This window comes from Micropterus salmoides, unplaced genomic scaffold, assembly GCF_014851395.1.
Source record: "Micropterus salmoides isolate LMB-PRFRI ecotype aquatic unplaced genomic scaffold, ASM1485139v1 Ms_hic_scaffold_18, whole genome shotgun sequence".
NCBI lineage: Eukaryota > Metazoa > Chordata > Actinopteri > Centrarchiformes > Centrarchidae > Micropterus > Micropterus salmoides.
In genome coordinates, this window is record NW_024040928.1 from 13,300,755 (window position 1) to 13,318,107 (window position 17,353).

Below are 17,353 nucleotides of genomic sequence, written 5' to 3' on the forward strand. Positions count from 1 at the left end.
CTTTGGGAAGCTGCCTCCAGAGCTATTTTAATGAGAAAACTGAACTTCATGTGCACCTGGAGTGACTCGTGTCCCTAATGGTAATTATAGTCTCAGCTTAATCATAACCACACAGTCTGAGTGACCACAATATATTATTTGGCTCATCAGTTTTACACAGTACACCAAAGTTATTTTTCACTTTTCTACCTGCTTAGGTCCAGTCCTCAGTGATCAGCTAAAGTCAAATACAACAAGTCAAAATAATCACTTTTCATACTTATATACTACTGTGATAGTAGTCGGGGGTAACAAGCCCCCCTATTTAGCTTTTATGAGCATTATTAAATTTCTTGTTCTAAATGGTTTGTAACGCACTATAATGTAGTAGTAAGCAGCTATAAGGACGTTTTAAAGTGTTCATAAATGTAGTTAATAGTCAACAAAAGTATTACTCTGAATATATATTTTCTACAATTATAATTGTTTTGTTTTATGTTGTTATTGATTACCTGTTTATACACCAGCATCCACTTGTAGGTGCCGACAGGAGATATATTTGAAAAATACGTTAATGAACACATTACAGCTACATTATAGCTTGTTATAAACAATTTAGTCAATGTTTATATACTACTTATGGATGCCAAATAGGGGATTTAAGTTACCAGTTAACTGGTAGTGATAGAAGCATACAAATTTAAAAACTCTCTAATTTGCCTAAAATGAATTATTGTAAAGATGAATATAAATAATTTTGCGAATAATGGATGCCTCTAGGAATTCACCTTCCTAATATATAGAAAAATATTTTTGTGTTCAGTATAAACAGTGACAACATGGTTCTTAATATGTTTATTTATTAAGGTATACAGAATCTTCAGGCCTTTGGGACTCCAGGTCTTCATTATTCTTGACCCTAGTAATAAACAGATGAAAACAACGTCAGTAGTAGGTAACAGCCAAAACTAAATCATCTACTATAAACTGTTTTATAAAACTAAAGGACTCCAAATACAAATGATCTCTCTGGAGCATTAAAATGTCCAGCAACTGCCAAAATGACAGCTGATATTGGTAGTGTGATGAAGTCCTGAGGGCACAGGCACAGGGTCATGTTATATCTGTTTTGGTATTACTACGTAGTATGGTAAAGTATGTCTTTAGGGGCCTTTGATGAACAGCCAGATGGGCCATTCTCTTAAACTTCAGATTAGGTCTGGGTAATATGGCCCAAATTGTCTATCACATATGTAATTTTAAATCCTACCTATCCACCAACCTCATGGACATAATAACACCAGCACAAACATATCTATTCCAGCATCCATTGCATTCTGCTCTATTACACTATTGTCTTACTGTCTACAAATATTGTTTTGTTTATGGCGTGTGTATGTGTGTACTATAAGCAGTTGTCTGTATTTTTTTTTTAGCTATTTTGTTTATGCAGTGTAAGACTGAAGTCAAATTCTTTGTATGTGTACAAATACTTGGCCATTAAAAGCTAATTCTGATCTTGATTCTGACATCATGGTAACGGTGTCACATTACAGTAATAGATCACAGAGAATCCAGCCCTGATTTGACAGTTAAGCCCAAAATTATTCATACCCCTGCCAAATTTTAATTCATAGTGAATTTTTGTTTTACCAATAGGGTGGAAATGTCATAAACACGTGACAAAGAGAGCAAGATATTGTGTGTTGAGATGTTAATGATAAATCTTTACTATTTCTATGTTTTTTTTAAAATTTTTACTAAAAATGCAATGTCCAAAATTATTCATACCCCCTAACAGTGTCTCAGTAATCAATGGCAAAGCCATCACAGCAATTACATGGTTCTTATAAATTAGTAACAAGCTTTTTGCATGTCTCCACTGGGATTTGGGACCACTGCTCTTTTGCAACAATCTCAAGGTCTTTGAGGTTGGAAGGCCTCCTTGCCGTCACTCGGTTCTTTATTTAAAGATAACTTTATTTAAAGATAACACAACATCTTATTGTCTTGTCACTTGTTTATGTCAATTCCAGCCAGATTCTAACCAATTCTAATCCCTCATGGTAAAATGAAAATCCACTATGAATCAAAATTTGCCATGGGTATGAATAATTTTAGGCTTAACTGTAGCAGATACATAAGTATTTTCCTTAGGTAAACTACTTTGGACAGAACAATTGTTTTTTGCTAGCCACCATTATTAACTTAAACCTAATGCACATTACACTGCAAAAATTAGCCTACTGGTTAGCTGACTTTTCCTCTACACATAGCTTATCAAATTTCATATTATTTAAATTTTTTCTTACTCACCATTGGTTTAAGTCACTGCACCTCACGACAGAACACCATAATTTTAATTTCAGCATTACTTAACGTAACAAGTTGGCATCAACTCAAGTAAAGTTCTTGATATCAGGCAAGTATCAGTCTGTGTGTCCTGCCCTTGAGTGTACATAAATTAGGCAAATAAAATATTTTTCCCAAGCACTGGTAGGGGAAACACTCACCGCTCCCACGGTGAAAATGGTATCTCCAAATCTCTCACATTTCAACTATTGCATGGATACAGTATATATTATAATATTGCCCAACCCTACTTCAAATGAGCAGCTCATTGATAACCTGATGCTCAAAGTCTCCCAACAGCCCTGCACACTGCAGCAAGTGAAACATTGCAGGCATAATACACCACAAGATGCAGCGTCTGTAGTGTGATGTAGCAGCCTTGCGTAGTGAAGCGATTAGGTTCCTTGACAGAAAAAACACAGTTTGTTGTTATTATTTCTGTGTGTAATGTATGATGTCAGAATATTCAAGTTTGTTTTTTTTTTTTTTACATCTTTCTAAGAGTATTACCACTCTCCCCCAACTCTGTGCTGTTTTAAAACTACAATGGCTTTAATACGCCATTGTACCTTTACATCTCAATCAGATTAAAAGAAGAGTCTGTAAGAAAAATAGAGAATACACAACAAGAACACTGTGAAGTTAGGAGATTACTACATTGGCGATATGCTGCCAACAAGCCTCCCTGGCTTTGTTGGCCGCCACGATTTTGTTGTGAATGTTTCATTAAATTCCTTATATGCTGACATTATCAGTGTGCATTCTTCTAGGGAACAAAAAGAGCATGAGCCATTATGAACACACCGGTTTCCTTAGACATTGTTGTAGTGCTTCACATAGCAACAGTGTGTAAAATTTGACTATGGGGTACACATTACATGTATTTTCAAAATGTAAAACCTTGCATGTTGTGCACCAATGGGTGAGACTGGGCTGTTCTTTGATGACGGGGAGTTAAATCTGATCAACATCTTGACAAAATGGACAGGGTTAGGATCTTATCAGAATCAGTTTTATTTGCCAGGTATGTGTACACATACGAGGAATTTGACTACAATATACAATAATTATACAATAACAATATTAAAATCAGACACAGCCTACAGTATAGATAACACAAATATACATGCTATAAACAGAAAAAAAAACAATATAGACATATTGATAATAGTGCAGTGAGCAGAGTGCAAAGGACGCAAGAGTAAAATTATTATTATCATTAATTATGTACATGTTGGAGGTGGATCTGATATGCAGGAACACATACACATGCATGCATACATGTACACATGTACACAGTGCGATGGAGCAAAGTGCAAAGGATGCTGGAATAAATAAGTAAGTATTTTGTGCAAGTGTTACACACATAGTAGTAGTATGAACTATGTGTACACACCTGCAGGAAATGTAAAGCATTATGTAAATATGGGGAGACTGGACTGAAACACGGCAACAGGCTTTAAAGAAATGAACTAAGTGTTGGTTTAAATATGTTAAACTGATTTTGTAAACAACATGCCATTATTGCCTTTTTTACCAAGTCTTACTTTCATTTATTTTTGGATTTGCTGTAAAATCAAAACAAAAACTAAACATATGCTGTTTGCACATATTCAAACACACAAAACGTGGTATCAATGAAAAAATAATAATAAAAGGCTCGCTTTTGTTTAAAGACTTAAATCAGTCATTTGTTGTAGTTTGCCTCTGTCCTTTGTTATAGCCACATTCCCACTTCCTCAAACACATTCATTGTCATTCTCAAACATTGACTAAATTGTTTATAACAAGCTATAATGTAGTTGTGTTGTAATGTGTTGAAGTTAAGGGTTACCCCTGACTACTATCACAGTAGTATGAAACTATGAAATGTGATTATTTTCACTTGTTGTATTTGACTTCAGCTTTCATTTTCGTAGACTTACTCTGCTCTTTAGTGGACTTCAAATGCAATAAGTGAAACAGCGTCCCCAGCCTATTGCATTTGCATTTTTTGTGCATGCTTATTTTAGACCAAAATGAAACTATTGGAAAATGAAAATGTGAACAGCAATCAACATTTCATTTTCAAAGGCTTAATATTCTCTAAGGTGGAGTGATTGTCACGTACTGAAAGACATGGAATATATTTATGTGCAAACACGCATGTAATGTTATTGTTTAAAAATATTGAACATTAAATGACAATATTATTCACATCAAATGATGCCTAAAATATCTGAATGTTATTCCTGCATTTAACGCATACATTTCAGAAGTGGCTGATAAAAAGTAAATTTTTGGACCCTGGTAGTGATTTAATAAAATATCTGTCTTCTTTAATGACTGCCACAAAATTTAGTGAATATCTGTCAAAATTTTATATTTCTTTCCTTCCATTCTAGAGCAGGTCATTTCTTATATCACAGGAAATGTGTTGCAGTATTACAGTACAAACAAAACAAAAATTAATAGCTTTTATTTTCACTTCATTTACAAAGTAATTTTTACCAAAAATAAATCATATTTACATCTCTATATATACATAAAAAGATAAATAATAATGTAAGCTGTGTAAACCTGATCAGGTTTAAAATGTCTTGTCAAGTTTTGGTTTATGCAGCAGTCACACATGGATGATAGAGATATTAAAGATGTCCGTGGTATTGATATGCTAGCCTTATTATTGGAAAACTCAGACAATTGTTTACAGAACTGGTAATTTGAGAGTAAAAAATAGTTAATTATACAAGTTGCATCTTAGCATTGTCATTGGATGTCACCATGATGTTATGTTTTGCTCAAAGCACTGCTGGGGCCAGACACAGCCTCACAGAGCTGCTCGCATGGGTATAGACCAAATTTTGTATCGCAAATCAAAAGACAATAAGGATGTCAAAAAAAAGGTTTGTCTTTACTAAACCTTGTCATCCTTGTCCTTCTCTTCCTTCAACACTACAAGAATTACAAAAATTGGTGCCACATGGTGAATCTACATCAGCTACTTGGCTTTCTGAGATTTTCCAAAGAACCAGGTGCAGATGACACAGGTGCATGACCATCAACATGCATGTCTGTAGAGTAGCTGAAAAGTTTACCTGCCCAATCTCTTTCATTTGTTTTCATTTTGTTTTATAATATACTTTTAGTTAACATTTAGTTTTTCTGTCCAACCTTACACTTGTATTGCACAGAAAATTCTGAGCACATGGGTCTGTCCTTTTATACAGTCTATGGGTCTGTAGTGGTCTGAATAAAAATGGGATAATGTTTCATTTATGGAAATTTGGTCAGTGAGGACAGCACCTGATGAGGATTTAATACTCGTGATGAGCCTAGACATGGCTGCGGGCCTTGCTTGCTGGGCCAGAAGCTTACCAGCCTTGTACCCAGATTTGAAGACTCATTGTCTCATTGTCATTCTGCCTCATTGGTGGTCAAAAGATTGAACTCTGTTTGAAGCTGCAAATGTTGTTTGTAGAGAGAGGGTTCAGGGCAGTTGGCATAGCTGCTGTCAATATCCCGAAGCTTTTGCAACAGCTCCAACTGTCTGGCTTGAGTTAATTTCCTGAGATGGGACGGGTAGGATATAACATGGCCCCTTAGATAGGCCTTAAAAGCTTCCAACAGAGTTCCTCTGGACACATCTGAAGTGTCATTCACTTCAAAAAATAGTTGTATGTTTGACCTCATAGCTTTTACAAATGAATCATTGGCAAGCAGATTAGAGTTGAACCGCCATTGTGTGAAAGTAGGGTTGTAATCGGGAAGGTTTAATGTATATCTAACGAGGTGGGAGTGTGGTCTGAGATTAGCCTGTTGTCTCTAAGGAAAAAGTGTATTTGAGAGTATGAATGGTGAACCATTTACCATTTACTATTTTTATTACAGAAGGAAAGACCTTTTATTAATTTCTCTTACACATTAAAATTATTATTATTATTATTGTTTTTTATTTTATTTTTTATTTTTATTTTTTTAAACTGTCCTGCCCAGCAGCCTGGTATAGAGTATAATGACCTGGATACCATATTGTGCCAGACAGATTTTACTTTAACAAGAGAGTATTAAAATACTCCTTTGTCTGTTTTATTATTTATTTAATTATGTATTGATTTTGAAAAATTATTATTTTTAAAGTCATGTTCACTGAAAAATATTAAAGTACTTCTCTCCCTCCGCAAATAAATACTAAAACTACTTGGTGTTGAGTGTACTTTACACAGCACATAGTTTCATACTACTGTGACAGTAGTCGAGGGTAACCCTTAACTTCAACACATTACAACTACATTATAGCTTGTTATAAACAATTTAGTCAATGTTTATAAACTACTTATGGTGGCCAAATAAGGGGATTTAAAGTGTTACTTGTTAGTGATAGATGCATCCAAACTTAAAAAATTTCTTTTCTAATAAAGAATATTAAGATAGCCCCCCCTGACAATTATGTATAATTTTACGAATAATGGATGTGTCTAGGAATTCACCTTCCTAAAATAATTTTGTGTGTTTGTGCTCATTAAATACAATGGCAACATGGTTTTCAACATGTTTATTTATTAAGATTCTTCAGGTCTCCGGGTCTTCATTAAGATCCTCTTGACCCTGATAATAAAGAAATGAAAACAAGGTCAATAGTAGGTAACAGCCAAAGAAATACTGTGACCTGTTCAGCATGATAAAATTAATCCAAGACTAAATCATCTACTATTGTGTTATAAAACTAAATGACTACAACTACAAATTAATATCTCTCTGGACTTTGAAAGAGCATTAAGTTGTCCAGCAACTACCCAAAGGACAGCTGATATTGGTAGCTTGATGAAGTCCTGTGTGCACAGGGTCATTTTATATCTGTTATGGTATTACTACAAAGTATGATAAAGTATGTATTAATATCTATCTGCAGTTTCCAGAAACCTTTATCTCTTTGTACAGTATGTATTTATTCCTGATAACATGCACAAATGTTGTGTTGATTGTGTAGCTTAAATTATTACTATAAAACAGATTCGTAGTTTGGGGAAATAAGCTTATTGAGTCACTCCCTCGTTGTTCCGTTAAATATAAGTATGCAGCCAGCACCCAGTTATCTTAGCATAAAAACTGGAAATGTGGAAACAGCTGGCCCGGGCTGTGTCTGAAGTTATAAAATGTAACTACCACTATTCTTAAAGCTCACTAATTAATTATTTTATATATTTTTTAATCCATTCAAAACCAAAGTCCAACAACAGGTTGTGGCTTCCCCCCAGACTTCTTTATGCTAAGCTAAGCTAACGACCGCCTGACTATAGCTTCATATTTGCTGGTCAGAGAGAGTGGTACCAATCTTCTCATCTAACTCTCAGCAAGAAAGTGAATAAGTGGAATCCCAAACATATTGAGTTAACTATTTAGTTTGCGTTTAGTTAATCAATAGTGAGCAGCCTGAGATTGAACAGAAATATTTTACCAGAATAGTGGTCTTCTTGCGCCTGCTAGTCTACCTCCATTGGGATCTCATCCTCAGTGGGTATCCATGGTCGAGTCAGATGATGCCACATTCCTGCATGGATAACAGATTATCTGCCTGTGGTAAGTCATTCATAAACTAATGAGCCTTTGTTAGTTAGTTTCAGTGTGACCACAGAAACATTTCCATAAGCACTGAATAATGTAATAGCCTATTGTACATCTTTTTAACAAAACACTCTTTTTAACAAACTATTCATCTTCAGTCCCAGCTGAAGATGAGCAAAGACTTTATGAGCCCTTTTCTCACTAATCACTGATCAGTCATGTTTGTTTTGGTTGAGTTCGGTACACCTGTGAGTTAACATTTATTCAAATAGTTAGTGTTAAAAAGATTGATGTAATAGTATTTGTTTACATCATTTACAGAGTTTACAGTAACTAGGTTTTGGAGAAGGGTCCAACTGCAGTCCTCCCTCCTGAGGCCCCTTAGTGCTGCAAGCCAAAGGGGTTTGAGCATGAGTAGTGGGTTCTGTTGTATGATGTAGGCTACGTCAGCTTTCACTTATTTCACCATAGCAGTCCAACAAAATCTGTTTCTGACCAAACTTGAGGCAAAAAACAAGCAAGTTAGTATGTCTGTGGTCATTTATTTATGCTATAGCTGCTCACTGATTTTGCATGAACTGCTACATCGTATTCAGATATGAATGAATGAATGATTTATTTAAGTTACACCCTCCAACCAGCAGTGGACTATAATAACTGCATGAGAGGGGCCTGAGGAATGAGGTCTGAGGTTCTGCAGTTGGACCCTTTTGAGATTTTTCAGTCACGTGACTTTACATCATTTGTGTCACTGCTAATCTTTTAAATGGTTTAACTGTCAGTTGCACAACTTCAGAAATATGCTCTGTATCCTTTCCACTTTGTGACTTGTTATACAGTGTTATACAGTATGCACAAAACAAAAATTATATGATGCTGTACACATGCCACAGAAATTAAGCAATACAATCCAGCTAATTGAATTATACCTAAATCAATTTCATTCTTAATTTTTCCTGATCCTCCCAATTAAGGGATTGTAATGGTCTATTAGAACTGTTACACAGAAGCAAAGTATAACATTAACAGTTAACAAGGCAGATATTGGATCAAAATGTTATTAAAGTAAAATGTTCATGCATTGCTTGTGCAAAGTGGAATGCACCTGATAATAAGACTACAGTATTAACCTGTGAGGCCTCCACCAGAAGCAGTCCTCTCAAAGGCAACCTGACCAAGGAACAAAAAACAAAGCATAATCAAAACTACATAAAAATGATATATTACATCACTTAAGACTATATTTAAATGTCATTTTGACTCACCTGGAATCATATAACTCCGTCAGTAGTTTCATAACTGCAGCTGATCACACAAGGACGCACCTCAGTATTACCAACACACTCGACAAAAAACTGCAATATCAGAAAAAACACATTGTCAAAATAAAGTGTAACATATATTCTCCATATTTCAATACCATAAGTGTTGAGTAAAGTACAATTAACTAATTTATTATTGCTTATGAGGCACTTACTAGAAACTTGTTAACAAGTTATGTATGCCTTATGAGTCTTAATGACTTAATGAGTGTTAGTTAGTTTGATATTATAAAACAAATTTCTTATTGGCTTGTAAGGTATTTATGAGCACTTATTAGAAACTTGTTGGAGTTTGATTTGAACTTTTATAAATTGTTTTTATAAAAAATTACTAATCTTAATAAGACACTGTTCCCACTTTAGTTCCAGTAGCTGCAAAGGAGCATTGTTAATGGTTAATAAGCGCAGAAAAAATTATTTATTAGCAGTAATATATATCACTTATAGTCTGATTAGTGTCATTAAACATCTTATTAACATGGATAAGTAGTCTGTAACTGTTAAAAAGTTTCATAAATATCTTACGAGCCAATGAGTTTTATGATATTACTACACTCAGGAAGTCTTATTAAAATGTTAAAATATCTTATTGTACATTGATAAGTGGTTTATAAACTTTTGACACATTGCTAAGAGGTGCTCATGAATATCTTATGAGCCAATACTGAATGTGTTTTATACTATTATTAAAATTCATTAAGTCTCATTAATGTTAATAAACATATCATTAAGGTTCATAAGGTATAACTTGTTAACAAGTTTCTAGTAAGTGTCCTATAAGCAATAATAAATTGTGCTTAATTAACACCTACATTAACTTATTTATGTTTGTAAGCATCTTATAAGGTCTTATAAGTGTCTAATTAACTGTTAATTACTGGTTATTACAAGAACCTTAAACTAAAACATTACCGTACATGTCTATGAAGATTCTCAGTCATCCAGGTCATAGTTATCCAACGAAGGTTAAAGTCAAGGGCAACTGGACTTGGTTGAAGATACTGGAAGACGTTTCGTCCCTCATCCAAAGGACTTCTTTAGTTCTGCAGATGAGGGACAAAACGTCTTCCAGTATCTTCAACCAAGTCCAGTTGCCCTTGACTTTAACCTTCGTTGGATAACTATGACCTGGATTCGTTGGGTTACCGTACATGGCTCTGCTTCTGTGCGGTTACCACTCTCTGCTTCTCCAAACGGGGCAGACGCTGACTGCCATCTACTCCAGGTAATACACTGACTATGGATAAGTACTTAATACAACCCAACTTAAAATATCCCAAACTATTGCTTTTGATGAATTTCTCTCCTACAAGCTAGCTGTGCTATCGTCAACTGCCCAAGTCTCCAATTCACATTAAAGTACAGCCAGCTTCCTTGGCTGCTGACGAAAGTGAATCACAAACTTATACTATTATATACTTTATACTCAACACCTGTACATATTTGTTCATTTCTGGTTAAAGTCAAAGCTTACATACTTTGCAACAAAGCGGCATCTTCTTTGCGGATGTGGGTAGCCACGTGTGTGTCGCGTGACAGTACGTAAGTATACGTAGTATGCAGTACGTAATACGTAGTACGTAGTACGTATGTAGGTATGACCATTTTGTTTGTATTACAGGAAAGATTTTTTTTTTGTACACCTTTATGCTATGCTATCCTGTTTTATGTTATACACATAAAACATAATATTTTTTTAAATTACACTAGTTGTCTTTATCACTTTTCAAAGGCAAGTTACAAAGTGCTTTGCACAGCAGAGGCAAGGTAAAACCGGTTAAATATTACACAGTATAAAATAAGACATATTAATTCAGTAACCAATCTGTAGCACTTGTTGAAATGGCAGAAATATTGAAGTGCATATATCGGTCCACAAAAGAAGCTTTTTATTAGTGGTAGAGGTATTCAGACAATGTACTTACTTACAAGTAAATGTAGAAACACCTCAATGTAAAATTACTTCTAGTCCCAATATGGCTTGTGTTTGGCTCCTTTTTCAATTCCACAAAAAAAAAGTGCTCAAGAAACACTTAAAAACACACCTCTCTTCATGAGGTTCTTGTATACATGGTGATTAATCCAACTTTTCATTGGGTCATGTTGGTCCATCTGAGAATAACAACAGGTACCATTGTACATCCTTGTACAATGAATTAGAGATGATTATTCATCCATGTTATGATTCGAAGAGAAGGCAGACTCCAAAACTAGCAAGCACCACAATTTATATCCCGCAAATTAGGCTCCTCCTCCACCTGTACTCAGAATCAGAAGAATCAGAATTAGAAGGAGCTTTATTGCCAAGTAGTGTTTTACACATACCAGGAATTTGCTTTGGTGATCAGGTGCTACACATAGACAAACAAACAGTTGACATAAATATATTTAGAAATATATATATGTGGAATAAACAAATGCAAGTTATATAAGAATAATAAAAGAATACAGAAAAATAATACAACTATTTGCAGAGAAGGAACAATGTGGCAGATATTTACATGTGCATTACTCCAGTTTGTGTTGTGCAGACGTATTACAATGGAAGAGAATATTGTATACATAATTATAAAAATGACAAAATATAAAAACAACGATTAACAATTAACAACAAATATTTGCAATGTGCCAGGTTTGTGCATGATATGAAATGAAGTAGAATTTAGATGTGCAGAGACATTTGCATTATTTTAAAGCAGGGAGTGTCAGTGGGGGACCCGGGCCTTGATAATGAGACTAGCTGCAGACGGGAAGAAGCTGTTTTTCTGGTTTTCGTCCTGAGGGGCCGCAGCCACTTGCGAGAGTGGAGAGTCTGAAACCGTACTCCACAACAAATGAATAACATGGAACTTATTCAGAGAGACTTAGTAAGAAAATCATTTCACGACACCCTGTCATGACAATGGTTTGATAGTGAGAGTTTTTTGTTTTATTATTTTGCCTTTGGATAAATGCAATGTGCTTGGTGTGTTTTGTTTTTGTGTGTTTGTCCATGTTTCTCTCTCTCTCCCGCGTGCCCTCTTTCTCTGTCTCTCTTATCACGCCATTCGGATTGTTAGTTATCAGCAATGATTCATCTGACCATTATCTGCCTAGGATCAGCTCTCTTTATAAGTAAAGACCAAACATCCAGTCCCTGTTATCTATATGTCTCAGTTTGCATACCAGCCAACCTGCTTGTTTATGAAACTCTGCTTTGCTTGCCTGTTTTGCCCATTTTGATTTCTATGCCTTCAGAAAACATTAGTTTGCCTGGATTCTGGATTCCAACCCCCCCACCCCCCCCTTTATTGATCACAATAAGTTCAATCAACTCTGAAAATGTCTAGGTTCAAACAGACTGTACATTTTTAGTATTCAATATTCAAAAACTCACTTTTAAACTAGGCCTGGCCTACATCTAGTTGTTTCAACTGTACCACAATCATCCTCAGAAAAAGAAAAATGATAATTACAGTGTGACTAATCACAACATGACAAATGATTGTTCACTAATCTGTTACAGCTTCATACAGATGAGTTTGATTTAAACAGTGATTACTGCAGTAATGTAGCCTACGCTAGATAGATTTTATTCTGTGCTGAGGATGAACTCAAGATATTCAGAGATCGCTGTCTCTTAATGAAAGATTGATCATAAAAGCGGTCGTGTTAAATATCATGATGGTGGACAGTAACTAAGTACATTTACTCAACTACTGTACTTAAGTACAAATTTGAGGTACCTGTACTTCACTTGAGTATTTTCTTTTCATGCCACTTTCTACTACTACTCCACTACATCTCAGAGGGGGATACTGTACTTATACTTCACTACATTTATCTGACAGCTTTAGATACTTTACAGATTAAGCTTTTTAGACACAAAACATATGAAGAGTTTATAAAATACGATGTTTTGTTATAAATTAAACTACCCAACATATTATACATGATTAGCTAATACATTAGTCAGTTGCCATAAAATTAATCAACTATTTTGATCAAAATTTTTCATGCAAAACCATTTTATGGTTCCAGTTTCACAAAGGTAAAGATTTGCTGCTTTTCCTTTTAATTCTTTTAATAATTTGAATGTTTGATAATAATGTTGAGGTTTGGACTGTTGGCCAAAACAAAGAATTATTAAGATGTCACTTTGGGCTCTGGGTAACTGTGACTGCATTTCTCACTATTTTCAGAATTTTTACAATCAATCAATTCAGGAGAAAATAATTAGCAGATGAATTCATAATAAAAATAATCATTAGCTGCAGTCAGATACAAAATTGTTCAAAATGAGTTCCAGCTCAACATCCTGCTTTACATGAAAGCACAAGTAAAATTCTCTCATGACATAATATATACTAGTACAACAGTCACAGGGGACATTTTTGTGCATTGGGTACTTTTACTTTTAATACTGTAAGTACATTTTCCTGATCATACTTACATACTTTTACTTGAGTATAACTTTCAATGCAGAACTTTTACTTGTAACAGAGTACTTTTACAGTGTGGTATTAATACTTTTAATTAAATAAAGGATCTGAATGCTTCATCCACCACTGTGTTTGGGTAATGAACTTATATCTAACCATGAGTTTGATGTTTCTTATATGTAAAAACAAAGAAACATAAATTCATGAGAAAAATATAGCCGCGAGCGGGAATGTTCGGGATCCAAGCCAGTCGCGAAAAAAACGCAACATTTGACATTTTCAGAGGAGAAGAACAGATGCAGACAACTTAAGAGATTAAAGTGATGAAAGAATTAGGATTTTTATATGATTGCGGAAATGTAAACTTGATTTTTACAGCATCACCTTGAAATCAGAGTGTCATTATATAATCGTCATAATCATAATAGCAAGATACTGAGTATCACTGCAGACTCACCGTTTGACCGATCTGAAAACCCTTTGAAACACTTGATATCGGCCATCTGGAGAACGACTGTCGAGTTTGGTAGCGTTGGAAGAAAGACTTGTGGAGATATAGATATTAATTGAATTATAGAGTGACTGACTTCTGAATTGACCATATGTTGCACTGAATCAATCGTTAGTCACATTTGAGTGGATGTTCTGAAAAAATGTCGGCTCTCTAAGAGGTACGGATGATTTTCTTCTTTTTGATGTTAGGAATAAGAAATGTCTAGAAATTTACATTTCTTGTAATAAGCCATGCTTACTTTGCGCAATCATTACAACTTAAAAACTTAAGTTCAATTGCTGCCTTAAAAATGTGAGTAAATTCAACTTTAAGTAAAGCTTTGTTTCAACTCATGATGTTATACAATTTGTTTAATTAATGATAATTTATTGTTTGAACTTAATACTGTGAGTTAAAACAACTATCTATATTACATTGTCCATTCAAGGAAACTTGCTTTCACTTGTCTGACAAACATACAATTCTACACCCCTTCAACTCACATTTTTAAGTTCAGATAACTCAACTTGAAGATTGCCTTTGTTTCAACTCATAAATTTAAATTCATAAAGTGGATATAACTACAGTGTTCTAGTTGTCCCAATGTTATTTAAATGAACAAGTGTGAGTTATTCTAACTTAACACTACTTTCCATTTCAAGTTAAGGGATTTAAATTCCAAATTAGTTTCAGTGTACATCTACAGGGCCTTGAAGACAGATCACAACAACAGCACCACTGTGCTATTATCTTCAATGACTTGTGACGGGGCAGGGTAGCTTGCTGGTGCGCCTGTGCACACCGCAGTCCAAGTTCAAAATAGCAGCAAGTGTCACCTCTTTTCTGAAAGGGCCTTAAGGCTGTTGTCTGGAACTCTTTCCACCGGTGGCACTAGTCTTGTTTACCACAGAAGTGTCTATATTTTGGTTGGAATTTGAATATATGCATATCTGCAGTGTATAATTAGCAGGGTTGAGAAAGAACACCAAATCTTCTGTATCTGTGCTCAGAAGGGGCGGGGCTTAATCTATAAGTGGGCGGTATTAACTGGAAGTTATTTAAGCCTGAAATTTCTATCAGAACTTTATTTAACTTTCTATCAGCTATATTTATTAGAAAACCATTTACTGAACAGCCTCAGAATTGAGCTTCAGAGAATAGTAATTGATTTTTTTTAAAAAAGATTCATATATTTATAGTTTATAACAAAACAGATATTGACACATTTTACTCTGATGACACTCATAAAAAGTATCTGTACCGGATACTCGTTTCAACCAAGTACTTGCTAAACCCTAATAATTAGTTGATTATGTATATGTTTTTCTCAAACTCAAAAGACGCAGCACCTAGGCAATCCTCATACTCTCGCCTTTTTTTCAACTGATAACTTACATACGTAAGTTTAATCAACACGACAAAAGTGTCAAATAGTCAACACAATGAATTAATGCAAGTTTAACATTCTAAAACTTATACAGTTGAGTTCAAAATCCAAAACTTGTCACAGCTATTTGAGTTAAAAAGAAGAAGTAAGTTGACATAACTAAATGGGTCTATGATTTTTTTCAGTGTAAAAATTTAAGAAAAAAAAAAAACAGATTGACGTATCAAAATTCTTTTGATAACGTTTGATCAGCAACGTCCGTCGATGATCCTGCCAAAGTTTCAGGTCGTTTGGCGAAACTGTCTGGGACGTCTAGGTTTTAGAGAAAAGTGACAGAGAATTTGACATTTTTAGATCAGAAGACCATTGGAGCAAAGATGCAGATAAATCCAGAGATTAAAATGATTAAAGAAGTTTGACTCTAAATGTAGCCGTTTGAGATAAGTGCAAAAACGCAAAGTTGATTGTTATAGCGCCACCATGAGGTCTACGAGGGCCATTTTTTTGTCTGAATAGTGGGTGGAATTTGCAACCTACGTGCCAATTTTGGTGAGTTTTCGTCCAGCAGTTTTTGCTGCCCAAACACTTTCGATGACAACGACGAAGAAGAGAAAAAAACTATTCTTATGTTCTCAGATTAAATACTTACAATGACCTTTAGTCCTATCAAACTTCAGCCAAGCCACAACGGAATATCTGCAAGGTCTAATCAATATTTTGGCATCTCAGTATTTCTAAGTAAGCTACACTTCTATATATTCTAACATTACTTATTGCGAGGAGATCATATACGTGGTGCCTAATAGAGTAGAAACAATACCTTTTTGGACCTGACAATGCCACCTCCTGGTAAGGGCGGGAGGAACCCTTTAAAACTCTTGGTATATAAGGTTGTGTGTAGTGAACTCTGATTTACCGGGAACAATTGCAAAGAGGCATACATTGTAGAAGTATATTGTTAAAATCCCAATTAAAATCCAACGATATAAGTAAAATTAGCCTGATACTAAATTGGTTGGGGAAAACTGTGTTACTCTCCTCAGGGTAGGAAGGTCAGGTCGCCTCATACACACCACCCCAATCAGCAACTGTGGGAGACAAGAGGCAGCAGACCCAACACCAAGTACATGCACTATCCACTTAACATCTAAACTATTCACTACACACTTAGCATCTACGCTATTCACTATAAAATACCATGCAGTGTCGAACCTGAGAAAGGCAGGTCCTGCCCCAGCCCATGAGGGAGGCGTCCGTGAAGACATGAACCTGCCCAGGGGAACCCCGACCGAGACCGCTGCGGCCTCCTCATGTGGAGGAGGCCCAGGGGGACCACCACGTGAGCCGCCGACATGAGGCCGACAGAGCTGGCACCACCGCTCGAGGGACAACACAGTCGAGCAGCTCCATCAGATCATCCACATTCTCCTGAGAGAGCCGCGCTCTCCGGAGAGAGGAGAGTCCAGCACCACGCCAAGATAGGTGAGTCTCTGGGAGGGAAGAGGAGCACTCTTCTTCCAGTTCACCGTGAAGCCCAGGTAAGACAGGTGTGCAACTAGCTGGGCGTCTGGGCGGCGCCAGCAGCAGCAGGTCGTCCAGATAAAACAGGACCCTGATGTCAGAGTCGAGTCAGACAAACACACTGAGCCATGAAACTTTTTGTTGCCGCAGCTATGCAGCTACCAGAATTACGGTGTTTCTGCTGCTGTTCTACGTCATCAAACCACGGTTATGCTGCGTGATCATGCGCAGTAGACGCTGGTGCCAACAGGAAGTAGCCCTGTTGTAGTATTTTATTGGTCCAAAACGGGCTTCACTGCTCTCCATTCAAATCAGTGGGGTGGCTTCGTCCAGT

The 17,353-nt window shown here is 35.7% G+C and overlaps 1 long non-coding RNA gene across 2 annotated transcripts; it reads right to left on the reverse strand.

The window, feature by feature from the left end:
* Positions 1 to 6,850: 6,850 nt before the first annotated feature.
* Positions 6,851 to 17,125, reverse strand: LOC119908436. Of its 2 annotated transcripts, none has more exons than XR_005445269.1 (6): positions 16,711 to 17,125; positions 11,123 to 11,455; positions 9,141 to 9,230; positions 9,006 to 9,045; positions 7,769 to 7,861; positions 6,851 to 6,918 (listed from the first exon to the last, which is right to left on the reverse strand). It is a non-coding gene; the product is annotated as an uncharacterized LOC119908436 (long non-coding RNA). The 2 variants fall into 2 exon arrangements; XR_005445268.1 differs by having other exon boundaries at positions 11,127 to 11,455; positions 16,711 to 17,121.
* Between the last annotated feature and the right edge of the window lie 228 nt (positions 17,126 to 17,353).